Source organism: Passer domesticus, chromosome 1 (genome assembly GCF_036417665.1).
Source record: "Passer domesticus isolate bPasDom1 chromosome 1, bPasDom1.hap1, whole genome shotgun sequence".
In the NCBI taxonomy this organism is placed as follows: Eukaryota; Metazoa; Chordata; class Aves; order Passeriformes; family Passeridae; genus Passer; species Passer domesticus.
The window spans coordinates 102,520,405-102,534,669 of record NC_087474.1 but is presented as its reverse complement, the minus strand read 5'-3'; the positions used below and the strand labels follow the sequence as shown (position 1 = coordinate 102,534,669).

Here is a 14,265-nt window from a genome sequence, read left to right as displayed (position 1 = left end):
AATCAGCAAAAGAATGAAGACAGTCTACTCCAACTGCAGGGCAGGATGACCCAGTTATTAATCAATCTGATGGCAGCGTTTGAACAATGACAGTCATCTGTCAGAAAGCAGGAGGTGGCTCCTCATTAACACACTGCTCACCTGCCCTGAGCTACAACTCTTTTATAATAATATCTATCATTCACCTCCAAGGTGTTGCTTCTTTCTCTGGCTACATGAAATAACAGGCACGATTTTCTGCCCCCTTGCCGGTACTTCATTTTCTTGGAGATACTCAACCAACACTGCTTTCAAAAAAGAAAAAAAAAAAAAAAAAAAAAAAAAGGAAAAAAGGAAAAAAAGGAAAAAAGGAAAAAAAAGGAATAAAAAATACTAAAGTAGCACAAACCAGAGAGACCAAATGACTTCTAACTAATTTTCTAAGACCTTCAACTGTTCAGATTAAAAGAAAAGTAAATTGAGTTATTTAACATGGAACATATCACATTTATAAATTGGCCCCTTTCTTCCAAGTAACAGGTCAGCCCTTATTTTTGCCAATCTGATTTCACCACGACTGTCCCAGCAGGTTACCTCACACCATCTTTATATTGTCAGATACCTTTTAAAATTACTCTCTTTCACTCTGACAGTTTCCAATCCACATGCAGATGTTAAGCCAGAATAGTATATTAAGCAAATAACTCTCTCACAAAGTGCTGCTTATCAACACACATTTTTGTCATTAGATGCACACATGCACAGAGGTCAGACACAGGGCTGATGACTAACAACAAGCAGACCTGGTTATGCCATTATCTGTGCCGAGGAAAGGACTCACCACAATTGCCATCATGCTCCCCAAAAATCTGACCACAAGATATATCATTAAAGGGAAGGTAATATACAGTTGCAACAGCGTATTCAGTGTAATACACTGGACCAAAAAGCTGCAAGGCACCTACAGATGCATTTCTTGCTCCCCTGCCTTTGATTCCAGTGTGGGAAAAAAAAAAAAAAAAAACAGGGACCTATGTGGCTTTTCATTAGAGAAAATCCCCATGGCATTTGATACAAACACAGTGGGTGCTATTATTTTACCCGAAGGTCTGCCCAGCTTTCAGCTCCACATAATCTGCTGCTGCTTTTCAGCAGCTCCCCCTGGTCCCTCAGCCCATGATCTTCTCCCTTTTATTGCCATACTCACCCTGCTGTTGATTTTGTGCAGTTTGTATGGAGAAATTTACACAGGACAGGAGTCATATTATCTGCAGTGGATGCTGTAGCACCTCTTTCAAACCTAGAACTCATGTGATGCAGTTCCTGAAATGACAATGAGCACCACAGTGGTCAAGGGGAGGTTCAAGTTTCTCAGGCTTATTAAGCTATTACTAATCATATAAAGTACAGCAATCCCTTAGCACCAGCCAAAATGAGAAACCTTGGTGTTGAGAGTAAGCTGGCTGGGGTTGACTCTGAATCCTGAAAATCTTGCAATGAAAATGGACACAAGAAACAAAATGATGGAGGGAACTTCCAAGCACAGCAAGCAATGCATTTGCTGCCAACATTACATGAAAGCCACAATGTTCTTTACCAGGATGTGCTCATAAAAAGGAGATCTATCCCCAGCTATGTGGGGTCTCCAGGTGTTGACAAGCCACCTTTCTCAACAAGCCAGCTGGTGGTGAACAGACCAAGAAGTAAAAGGCAGCAGCTTCTTAGCCGTCATTATTAACAGGTAGAGCTTCCCCCAAGTGTTTCTGGAGGCGCTCTGCAATAGGGCAGCTGGAGAGGAGGGGGTAATCACTGGCTCTAAGTGCCCCAAAAACACTCAGCCAAACCCCCATCACAGCTATGTCTGCTCCAATGGACTGGAAATTTAGCAGAGATATAGAAGTGCTGGTATTTCTGGTCCCCTTCCCACTCCTGCAGGAAGGACAATGTCTTGCAGGCTGTCTAAGCCACTTCCAGCTCCAGCTGGGCATTACAAGCACATGCTAAAATAGAGGAAAAGATAGCACCATAAATGCTTTCAATATTCAAAATAAGAGATTAGTTTCAAATTTGGGAGTCCAGATAATTTTTATTTCTCACCTTCTTATTAGCAGCCATGAACGGTAATTTTAGTAAAAGGTGCAGTTTTATTTTAATTTTGTCAATAAATCAAGGCAGCATTTTCTGCATTATGCTATTTATTAGCATTAGATACAGCAAAAGAAACAACACAAAAAACCCACCCAAAACTTACAAAAAATATGCAACAAAACAGACAAAAAGCATACAACCAATGAACCAACCAAAAAACCCTCCAAACACAACCACAGGCTAGAAACACTGGAATTACAGTTTTTCTGTCTAAACTCTGTTTGTTTAGGCAATTACAGCGCCTGCTACTTACCCATAATGTTCTCCTTTTAGTTAGAGTGCTCTGTGGATGATTTGATGCTGGTAATATCTAGTTTTCTGGGGGGAGAGATGAGAAAGGAAATGTTACTCCCGAACTCTGACCTCCGTGGATGGCTTTCTGGGGAATGCACTCCGCTAATTGTCTTCTTTTTGAGCTGCAGTGGATGTAATTGCATATATGAGGCCTGTGTTTTGCTTGCGTTACTCTTTTATGGTACAGGACCACGTCCACAATGGTGCATTAAAGTAATAATAATGAAAATAGTATCCATCAAGTCATTTCAATGCTGTTACCACCCTGGGATGGAACTATCCTGAAAATTCTGTGTGGTTACACCCGGGCTCCATCCGCCCCCATGCCATTAGCCCTCTGCTCTGGATGGCAGGGCAAGCAGCACCCACCTTGCAATTCCCAGCCTTGCAGCTTTCTTTCCCTCTAAAAGAGTATTTGGCAGTGTAGTTAGTCCTCCCTCCTCGGCTATAGGCACACGTGCATTTTGGTGTGTGCACATCTTCAGCACAGCTGGAGCAGGAGCTGTCATGGGGAAGCTCATAAGCCCTCAGCTTCACCCTCCTATGAGGGAGAAAATATTATCATGTTACAGGTGAACAATCAGACACATTTAAGCAATACACCAAGCACTAGCATGTGAATTAGTTTAAAACTAATGAAGGTAGCCACGCTGTTATTGAATCTTTCTCTCACTCTGCAGATGTGCCTGTAAACCCTCTGTGGCTGGCTGTTTGTGCAAAAGGGCTCCTAGGCACATACTGACTGACTTCACCCCTCAGAGCTTTTTCCTACAAATAACATCTTTTCTCCAGGGAAAAAAAACAAAACCAAAAATAAAGAAACAAACCCCCCCCATATACCATCAACAACAACAAAAAACCCCGCTTCATTTTATTCTGCCTTTTAGTCTCATTTCCTGCTTCTCTTGAACAGAGTTACTGTTAACTCTAGTTCCAAGCTAAAGTGACGTGTCTCATATTTCGTTGGGGTTTTTTCCTCTCAGTGGAAAACCTCAGAAATAAAATATTCATAAGAGACCATCCACCTATTTTTCCAATATTGTATTCTTCACTAAAGTTCTGTCTGTATTTGAACAAGAAATTTGTATTAAAACTCCTGTTTTCTCTTATTAATTTTGTCCAAGTGGATGTGTTGATTTCAGTACAAGCATGCACATATTTGTATTGACCATCCCTTTAATACTGCATATATAGATGTCTCGTCTCCCTCTATATACAAACAATATAGCAGTACATCACCCTCTCATGTTCTTTGTGTTTATCGACATATGTATACATATGTATGCATGTTTATATACATATCTTTATGTGTGTGTGTGTTCCCCATGTGTATATATGTGTGTGTATATATATATATGGATAATACATACATAATTGCCCGGGCTTTACAAACGGATGCCAGCAAGCGAATACCTGTCTATTGCTCTGTCAAATGTGACTCCCTGGGAAAGCTATTGGGTTTATAGAAGAGACAAACATTTCAGGCACGCCATTCTGGGGTAATGAAGCATGGCAACAAAATATACCTGTGCAACATTTGATAAAGATGAGCTGACACACCAGTCCAAATAGGTTCTTTTGTGTGTCTGCACGTGTCTACCATCATTGCTTTCATCTTAAAACAGGAAGGTAGCAATAGCAGCAGCAGCTGGCAGGAGCCACAAGAGGAAGAGCAGCTCACACAATTAAACGTCGTTTACCTCTGGCCTTTATTTCACTCCTCTCTCCCCCTAATTTATTATGTGTTTTCTCCATCTCTATGCAAAAAACATGGGCTCAATTTTTCTTTCTTTCTCCCGCTATCTAGCTCTTTTTACAGAGGGACTAAACAAGACAATAGGCAAAATCCCATGGCATTTAGCTCTGGATCTTAACTTGAAATGCTTCTTAGTGGGGTTTTTATGGCCTTTATTGTTCTTTGATTAATGTAAAGTAAAATTAAACCCTACAGTTACACATTAGAACATCAACTAGAGAGAAGGCAAAACTGCACTGTGTACCCAGCTTTACAGAAAACATCCTTTGTTGTGCTTAATCTTCAGAGGAAAGGAAGGGAAAAGCCTCACCTGCTGTGGGGACTCTTGAGGGGTGGGGAAAGGAAAGGAGGCACAGATTCAGCTGCACTGCCAAGCACTGCAAGAGACCCAAGTGGTCGCTGCAAGTGAGCACTCTCCTCATTAGGGGCTGGGCAATAGCCCTAATTTAGGCACAGCTTCCATTCAAGTCAGCAGGAATTGTCCTGATATATGGAGCCAAACAGAGCGGTGTCTCACTCTCTGCCCGACTGCCAAAGATCATGCTTTCAAGAGGGGTGGTATCTAAACATAACCAAACTTTATGGTGGCTTTTACGTGGTTCTGCACCAGTTTTACCTATGAGAAATGGCTGCATAAATCTTTCTTCCAGGGTAAATTTAAAACTAGGTTTTTATTGCCTAGAGATGTCATACATATGTGCATTCTTGCAAATATTTGTATTCAACTCAAACGAAATCTTAATTACTTCTAGTATTCTGGTTAACATCTTCTACTGAATAGGCTGAGGGCTTTCTTCTATATATTGTATATGGCAGATACGTGGTTTCATTTTTTTGACTTTTCTTTTTGTTTTAATAAATTTGCCCTGCTCTCATCTCTTCTCCTTACACAAAATCTCCTTGGTATGTGTGATTTTTCACTTTGCCAGCTGCTAAATTCATTTCTGCTCCATGTTTCCAGTGGTTCTTTTCTTTTTCTTTTTCCACAGATGTTTCTAGGCAGAATGCATAACACTCCAAATGAAGTAAAATGTTCAGCATTATGGTTTTTGAATGGGGTTGGAATAGGGGAATGAGACACAACGAGCTTGGCCCCTTGCAATATCTATACTGAAGCAACACAGAACTGAAATGGATCTTTTTTCCCCCCCAGCCAGTAAAACTCCTGCTAAATCTTAAAGAGGGTTCACAGGTTTGGCATCGCATACTCCTCAGAGCAGCAGCATCTTCATTATTTACTACTAGTCACTGTTGCTGATTATAAATGCCTCTTAACATGCTTATCCTTTTCAATTTTCATCGGTAGTCAGAGCATGGGAACTTCAATTTCAACCTCTGGTTGTCCCCCACCTTGCACCCATTTCATGGAATCTATTGTATCTGTAGCCAAGTTCACAAGTTAAATGACACATATGTGGCCTTTCTGTTCATTTTATCTGACACTAAGACAATTCAATTGACGCTCACTGTAAAAAAAAAAAATCCCCAAAATTACAGAGTGTCTCTGCCAAGGGTAAGAAGAGGTCAAGAGCCAAAGGAATTTAAGCAAACTGTCTTTTATACACAGGAAGCAGTTAACATATGGAATAAAAGAACAGGGATAGCAATTGATGAAACATTTGGGAGAAACTTAGATAAACAATCATAAAAAAGATTTAGACAAGTGCTTGGAGTAGCCAAAAAAATAAATAAAACTGGTATAGGGTGTGCAAGTAACTTCATCGTCCTTCCATTCTGAAATAGCTGAAATAAAATAGCAATGAGCAGATAAACTGCAAAATATCATTATGATTTAGTAGCCATTTCTTTCCATCAGAGCTACTGTTTTAATTTTCATTCTTCCAAATTACAAAGTAACAATAAAATATCGTTTTCGATTTATGGCAATGAGACCCTTTTAATTGAATTTCAGAAATGAGCTGATTTGACTGATGGGTAGGTAATGGGAATATACTATTTACAGTTGGAAATGCATTTCCAGTGGAAGGATGGGAAAAAGCACAACAAAATAGATATTTATAAGCAGGATTTTGGATGGCTTACATACACACACACAAAAATATGTGTTGACCTTGAGGCACAATAAACAATATTTCTGTTTCATCCTAAAAGCCTCTACCTATGAAAAAAAGTTCATGAACACTTATTTATTTTAGTAACAGCCAAATGTGCAGGCACTATGACCTCATTATAACTCTTAATTTTTCTCTCTGTACAGAGACATGGGATTGACAGTGGTTTTTTTTCCCTAAATGTTATGCCAAATCTGGAAATATTGGTGACTTATAAGCCATCTCACTCTGCCTGAGAGCTAATGTGGAGTAGCCTACATCAGCCATCACTTTTTGCATTGCAATGGCAAAGTTCCAGCTGACTTTAATGGAGCCAGAATTTCACCCCAGGTGCATTATTACAATCGACTAGGGTCTGATAGATTGATTCCTGAGATGCTCTGGATTCCAGATGTGGATCTCATAAAATTGTTGAGTGTGGTGTGTGCAAACCTTTTTTTTTTCCTTCTCCCCCCCATTAATAAATAATAATAAACCACAGTCCTTGTAAGCAGTGCAATTGAGAGTACATGCTTTTTTCTCCTCTGTCTTCCAAGAAATACCTCCATCTTCTTTCTCTACTACTTATGATCTCACATTTATATAGCAAGGAGAAAAAAAAAACAAAAACAACAACCGTGAAACCCAGCCAGTGAGCTGCATCTGGTTTAATGTATATGTAGAGCTGAGTCTGTGTGCCTGCTGAAATTTTATCAGCAACACCTACAACAGAAAGTCTAATCAGAAGCCAACTGTGTTAACAGAGACTGAAAAATAACCTTAAAAAACCAGTCATTGTAAGAGGAATACAGCAAAAGAAGCCTTTCTTCACAGGAGGACTTGGTGAGACAAATAAAGGGAGAAGAGAGGAAAGGAGGAGTTCTCCCACTCTGAAAAAAAAAACCCTCAGAGACTGGAAACCACACGATGCCATCATCAGGGTGGGTGTTTCCTGTTCTTGCTGGGCCTGTCTTGCCTCAGGGAAAGGAGGATGGCTGCCCTTCTGTAACTAGGTATTTGTGCTGGCTCTTCCAATTCTCCTTTCTGTTCTCTTTTGCCCTTATAAATATCTGAGGTAAGTCCACCTACATCTTACCTGTCCACCTACATCCTGCATTTCTACCAGGATTCTAGGGATTTCCAGGGAGAGGAAAAAAATATCTCTATTCCCAAGACCTGAGTAACAGTGGGGCAGTTTTCACTCAGTAAAGTCATAATAACAAAATCTGAGCCTTTTTTTCCCACTTCACTCAGTAGTAGCAGAGAGAAATAGTCCTCATGCCTCACAAGACAGAGATGGGGAGACAGGGACCACAGAGAAGCATGGAAGATATACAGCCAATAGGGTTATCCTTCTGCTGCTTTCAGCTTCCCATCCCCTGGTAAGAGCACAAGTGACAGAGGCCATGTAAAAAAATTATATTCAATGCTGCATTAAGGACTTGTTTTGTTTCTTCTCACAACTTGGTAGAGCATGTATGTGCTTCATGTAAGTTAAGAAAAAAAAGAGATGGGAAGAACATTGTCTATGCATATGAGCAATGGGAAACATGCTATGTAGAACAACTTAGAAATATTTCCTAGCAAGGATGTGTTGCCAGAAGCAGAGGACTGCTAAGAAAATAATCAAGGCCACCAAAAAAGAAGCATAGAAATGGGGAGTGTCTGATCTTAGGGTAATGCTACTCAGAGCTGTAGAGTCTGCCCCAATGCAAGTCACTGAGAGCAAAGCTGCAAAAGCAGACTGCACAACACCAGGTAAAATCACAGAAATTGTTAGATCATGTGTTAGTTATGATTGAAAGACAGAATGACAAAGAAGGAAGAGGTTTCCTGAGGTTACATGGACCAGAGATTAAAATCACTGTACTGTATAAAGAAAACCCAACATACCCAGTATATGTACTATCAAGGAATACCAACAATAGCTATCCCTGTTTGTGAGCAATAGAGTGAGTGGTGTTTTAAAACACTCTGTAGCCTCTGTATTAAAAGACGTGTCTGGTCTTGTATTTCTCAATAAATGTCCGTGTTTACAATTCCTACTGTGGACACAAAAAAATTTTGTGTGAATCTGTGTTTGTGTGGAATTATCAGATGTACCAGCCCATGGAAGGACAAACATGGACAAGGTCAAAGGAAAATATTCTTTAGAATAGCCTTTAAGCAGGCAGAGGAATTAGGCCTGATTTATGAATGTATTTCCACAATTCACTTGAAAATTTGTAATGTCTGTGCAGCCTGGCAAGAAAAAAAGGTGAGGGTAATGTGAAGGAATGCTTCTATTCCACTTTATTGTAAAATTATCCCATGTTACCTGCTCTAATCCCCTGAAAACAAATTAAATCCTCACTAAGCTGACTTTAAATCAATAGTTTCATTTAAGAATAGTGTGACTTAATAAAAATAAAAAACTAACTGGTCCAGCCAATTTAAGAGGGAAATAAATCATTGCCCAAGGAAAAAAGCAGATTTGACTTGTATATGGGCCACAGTTTTGTTGAGGGGCTAACCTGCTGTCTAAATTAACTTGGGGTATATTACAAATCTCATCAGCCTCATTCAGAAATCTGCTTCACTGTACTAGGGAAGAAGATTGCCAAAAAAACAAAACAAAACAAAAAACCAAACCCCCAAAAACCCTAACTGGAAATGTTATGAAATGAAACAATATTTCTGAGAACACTTAGTAAATCATATAAGAAAACATGCCTTTGAATTGCCCTGAAACATCACCTCACACTCCAGCATCTCCCTTGTCTAACTTGTTTGGAGAGAATGTTTGTGAAATAAAAAGGATGCTGCATTTGCAGCTAGGGCAAGAGCAAAACATTAGAAATGGGGGAGAAGGGAGCAGAGCAATGAACAGACAGGCAAGCTGCCAGCTGTTTAATTCATTCATACAGCAAAACTAGTTAAAATAAAAACTGAATAAATTATTTGTAAATCTATAGATTGAATTATCCCTGCAATCTTTGCAGCTTGGTGAAGATATTACTTCAACGTTATTAAGTGTGGACATATTTATCACTAATTTACCTTTTAAATGTTATGAAACTTGCATAATAAAACTCTTAAAGTTTCAGAAGACCAGAATATAAACAGAGGCCACAACAGAGCAGCTTACTCAAATAAGTGCAAGTAATGCATTGCAAGCCACTGACAGCAGGAGAATTTAATAATCCTGACTCCAGTTGAGTTATTCTAAGCATTCCCGGATGAATACCTTTCTCTGTCACCATGTTTCCAGGCAAGCCTTTGAAAAGTACCTGTGTATGGGCACCCCACAAGTAGGCAACAAAGGACAGGAGTGGTTTGTCCAGAAGCTCAAGAAATTCTTTAACTATGCACCTGTCTTGTAGCCCACTGTGATAATCTCTAGGAGCTGACAAGGTCTCTGGATTTGCCTTAAATACTTTGATAGTCGAGGAAGGGATTGTGGTGAATCTGTGAGCTTACAGACCTGGCTTAGAATACAGGACTTCTCATGAAGCATTCCTTTACATTTATCTGATTTGCCCAACACAATCAAAAAAAGATTTTAATATCTTCATCTCTTTTTTTTTTCTCACAACATTCGTGGACTAGTAGGGATAAACACTAATAATTCTGGTGATGAGAGCAGTAAGAAGTCATGGAATAAATAGGGAAGAAGAGTTAGAAGCACATGAAGGAACAGTGACAGTTTAAAATAATACTTTAACCTCTGTATTCTCCATGCTACACCAGCAGCACAGGCTTGCCAACATTGGCGGTCCAACATAAAACTAACTCACAAAAATGTTTCAGTGCAGAAGGAAAACAAATAGTAAGATGTCCAAGTTTATACAAGTGGGGAAGCTGTTCTTCTTTTCATGCTTTTGTTCCTAACACAAACATAACCATAAAGAACAATTATATTAAAAAATAATATAAAAAAATATGCTCAAGAGCACCTAGGTTTTCAAAGAACTGGAAGAGATGGACTTTGAGGGCTCCAGAGGAAATTGGAGAGTATATTGCAGAGCAAAATGCTCCAAACTGCCCTGAACCTGCCTGACAGAATACTATATGACTGTGTTTAACAGGTAGTTTGGAGTTGCAGTTATCCATATTTGTATTCTCCAGTAAGTGCTCCTAGGCTCTGCTATCCCACTGTGATTTTGAGATATGAGATCTTAAGGGGAGTTGGATCAAGTAGTGTCTCACAAGATCATCTGCACTGGGCCTTTTTTTCTCTTGGTTATAATTTTTCTTATCCTTTCTCGATTCTGAGCCTTGCTATTTATTTGTTATAGGGATAACCATCTGTGTTAGAGCTAGAATGAAGGATCATTGTACATGTTACATTTGTATTTGACGGACTCATTCTTGCCAGATAAAAATACAGTATGCAGTTGTACATGGTGTCAGACTAAAAATACAGAAGTTAGTTTTCTTTCTGGCTTGGAATTATGTAAGGAGTTTTAAGATGAGCTTCATATTCCTGAACATTTATGGCTGCACTCTCCTGAGTGGGAAGACCTTCACTATTCTCTAAACTTTTAATTTCTTTTATTTCCAAATTCCTTAGAAATAAATGGTTTCCTTCATGCTAGCCGGAATTCTCCAGGAATCTGTGAAGAGAACACCCAAAGCTGCCCAACTCATTGGGTTGTTCAGTTCCCACAAATTAGTCTTTTCAAAACATACTCTCCTTTTGGACTTCTTAACTTTTTTTAATTTTTTTTTTAATTCAGTATCTCCCAGCCACAATTAGCGCTCTCAGAAACTGACAATATCGGAAATTAGTGGCATCTTTTTGAAAACTTTTCCCCAAGCCATAGGTCATGACATTTCTGTTTGCAAAGCCTTTCTGTCTCATTGGTCCTCCTCTGGTTTCAAAGCTGAACACTCAGCAAAAGGTGTCGATTTTGCATTTGCAAGGTATCTTCAAATCAACTGCTGCCTGTAGTAACTTGCAACTTAAATGTGCAAATTCCAGCCTGTTAAAGAGAGAAATGTGAAGAATGCAAATCAGGTCAGAATCGTACTGACAAAATGATAACACTCAGAAAGCACTTGTAAGGTTGTGCAAAAGGTCCACACCTTGAAGCTGAATTTTGAATACTTGCCCTTTAAATTCTATTATAAGTTTAAGGCAAACCTCCAGGTTTCTTAACATTCAGTTTTGACAAGTGAATAAATTACTAAGAGAATATAATTCATTGGTTTAACAGAAAAAGAGAATAAGTTAGCATGTAAAGACACTAGTAAATGATACATTACAGACACCATCATTGCGGTTCTCACATGATATTGTGCTGTGGCAGAAGATTATTTGTATATTTTTTCCTAGAAAACAGATAAGGACACAAGTTCATTGGTTAAAAAGAAATAAACAAGTAATAATAATTAACTAATGTAATGAACATACCACATGCACATATGGCATATACACTGCACAGGGAAAAGAAGGAAATAATTACATTTTAAAACCAAAATGTTGTTCTAATCTTTACTTTGTTACTTGTGCTTAAAGGGTTTTTTTTTGTTGTTTCAAAATTCTAGTGTCCCATTATTAGCAAAAAGGATTTGCAACCCAAAATAAAATTGTGTGCTTTGCTATTTAACAAGGCTGGGGTCACTCCATCTTCCTGGATTCAATCTACTGGTCAGACTTTCAGATTACACTTGGCTGTAACAACCAGTACATAACAACAAGTTGATAGCACTACTATTAATTTCAGAGTGCTTCATAAATTAGATTTTGTAATCTGTTTGCTTTTACATTTTAATGTCTTTGGCATCTAATGCACCATCACATTAGTTTTTAATCTGGATAACATAAACTACAAATGCTCAGACGTTCCAGATCACCTGGATGATGAGAAAATAGAAATGCTCATTCAGACTTCTGTAGATGAAATTGCAAGAGTTGCAAATTTCTGAGAAGCTCTGGCACAATCTGAGGATGTGTTTAGTTAGTGCAGTGCACCGTGCATCCCCACAGAGGAGGGATGTTCCCCCTGCAGGTGCTCAGCTCAGGAAGGGCTGTGTAGTTCTTGCAGAAACCCAGACACCCATTCCCACGACAGAGAGTTTCTTGTGTTACTTGTACAAGCCTAATGCAATTGGAGCTAAATTTACAGCCTGCAAATAGCTTCATCTGAGAGAGCTAGATTTGGGGGGCTATGCAAAGTATTTCCTTTATAAGGGTGTTTGTTATTATTTGAAATGAACAAATGCTCTAAATCTTCAATTAGTTCCTTGCTTTCGGGTTTTTTTTTGTGGAATCACAATAAATATTTGGGGTTCCAGATTGTTTTTGCCCACTATTCTCCCCTATCATTGCCCATCATGTAGCTTACTATACGTGAAAACTTACCAAGAGACCAAACAAAGAACTATAAATCTTTCTAGCTCATGGTAATCTCATGCATTCCTGGCTCCCCGCTGATCTATCAAGAGGTCATTTGGTTGTAAGCCAACTTGCCAGACCTCCTTCCCTTGTCACCATTTTAATTTCCTCTTTTGCTTGCTTTATTCTCAGTACTGGTACATTTTAAAAGAAATAGCATTTGCATCTTTACAAGGAATGCCATTTTAAATAAGACATTCTTGGACAACAACAAAAAAGACCCTCTGTCTCTGAGGATGTGTCTTGACAACTTGGTTTTAGTGTTTGGGAACACATACCACTTTGTTCAGTTCTGTACAAGCAGATAGTTTCAGACTACTATTTAATACTACACCAAGGAAAAGAAAAAAAAATAAAGAAAGAAAAAAAAAAGAAAAAAGCAAAGGGAACACAAATCATTGGCTACTTATTCCAAGCCTGGATACTTACTGTAGACAGCAGTCTTCTCCCTGTCTGATGGCAGAAGTATTTTAAACACACAAGCAATATCTTCTCTTGCAGATTTGTGTATAGTCTGACACGCAGAGAATCAGACACAGGATGGGGGGCAGCAGTCTTCCAACATTGCAAAGGACAAACTTCTTGCCTCGCTGCTTTTCTTTTAGCCTTTATAAGTGAGAAGCACATCTTGGCCATGATTGATCTAACAGTCTGGTTTTGGCTTTCTAGTCCTTGGTCTCTTTCCCAAGCTGGCTGTTGACAGACTATGGAGTATTACACATGGGTTTTAATCTTCAGGAAACATAAAGCATATGTAGCTGGCTCCAAATCACCAGCTCTCCCATACCACAGAAACGGAAAGATGGGGTTTAGGAGAAGGGCTAGAGTACAGAGGGGTGGGATTAGTGGAAGCTTACAGATATAACCCCAGCCACTGCCATGATCTGAATGAGACTGAGACAATTAAAATTACTTGACCAATGTTTCAGCTATTTGAAGCTAGGCCAAGAGCTGCTTGGCCTCTACAAATATCAGAAAGATTTTAAAAACGCAGCATAGTGTAGTCTCTCCCTCTCTTCAACTGCAGGTATTTCCATTTACACTCAGCTGGTGCATTCAACCTAATATCATGTTTCATTCTTACCTGAGATGCAGTTGGAAATCAAAACAGTCCTTCAGGCAGAAAAAAAGGGAAAACTTTTCCACAGATGATGTCACGTCTTTCTCTCCTCTCCCAGCATTTGTTCCTGTTGTTGTTCTTTGTTGTGGAGGAAAAAAGCCCAAAGAACTCATTTGATTTGCTGCCAGTGAGAGGATGGCAATGCTCTTATTTGATCACATTCAACCCCAAATTCGCGTGATGTGAATTGAATCCTGTCCCAGATTCTGCAGCTCAGGCCTTTTCTAGACTAAAACTCTCCAGCCAACAGTGCCACAGCCCAGGGTCAGTAGCACCGCCAGCCCAGCAAAGACCACTGTCGCCTCCTTTGACAGGCTCACAAAACAGGGACTCTTTAGCAAGTTACTTAGGAATTTCCCTGTATCTAGGCCAGCCTTTGACAGAAGAATTGCCTGTGGATATTTGCATCGGTCACAACACATTCCATAATATAATCCTGCAACTGGCCCAGACTTTCTATAATTAGACCAGAGTAATCCTGGCTCCTGCAAAATCTGTGTCCTTTCTCCGTCAGCAACTCAACAGGTGAGGAACAACC

General features: G+C 39.3%; 2 long non-coding RNA genes across 2 annotated transcripts; both read right to left on the bottom strand.

Moving 5' to 3' along the window:
* Positions 1-1,215: 1,215 nt before the first annotated feature.
* On the bottom strand, positions 1,216-3,508 carry LOC135289053 (uncharacterized). Its single transcript, XR_010351857.1, has 3 exons — positions 2,791-3,508; positions 2,381-2,445; positions 1,216-1,302 (listed from the first exon to the last, which is right to left on the bottom strand). It is a non-coding gene; the product is annotated as an uncharacterized LOC135289053 (long non-coding RNA).
* A 1,527-nt stretch (positions 3,509-5,035) lies between these two features.
* LOC135307448 (uncharacterized) lies at positions 5,036-14,014 on the bottom strand. Its single transcript, XR_010368173.1, has 3 exons — positions 13,692-14,014; positions 13,037-13,311; positions 5,036-11,192 (listed from the first exon to the last, which is right to left on the bottom strand). It is a non-coding gene; the product is annotated as an uncharacterized LOC135307448 (long non-coding RNA).
* Positions 14,015-14,265: the final 251 nt, after the last annotated feature.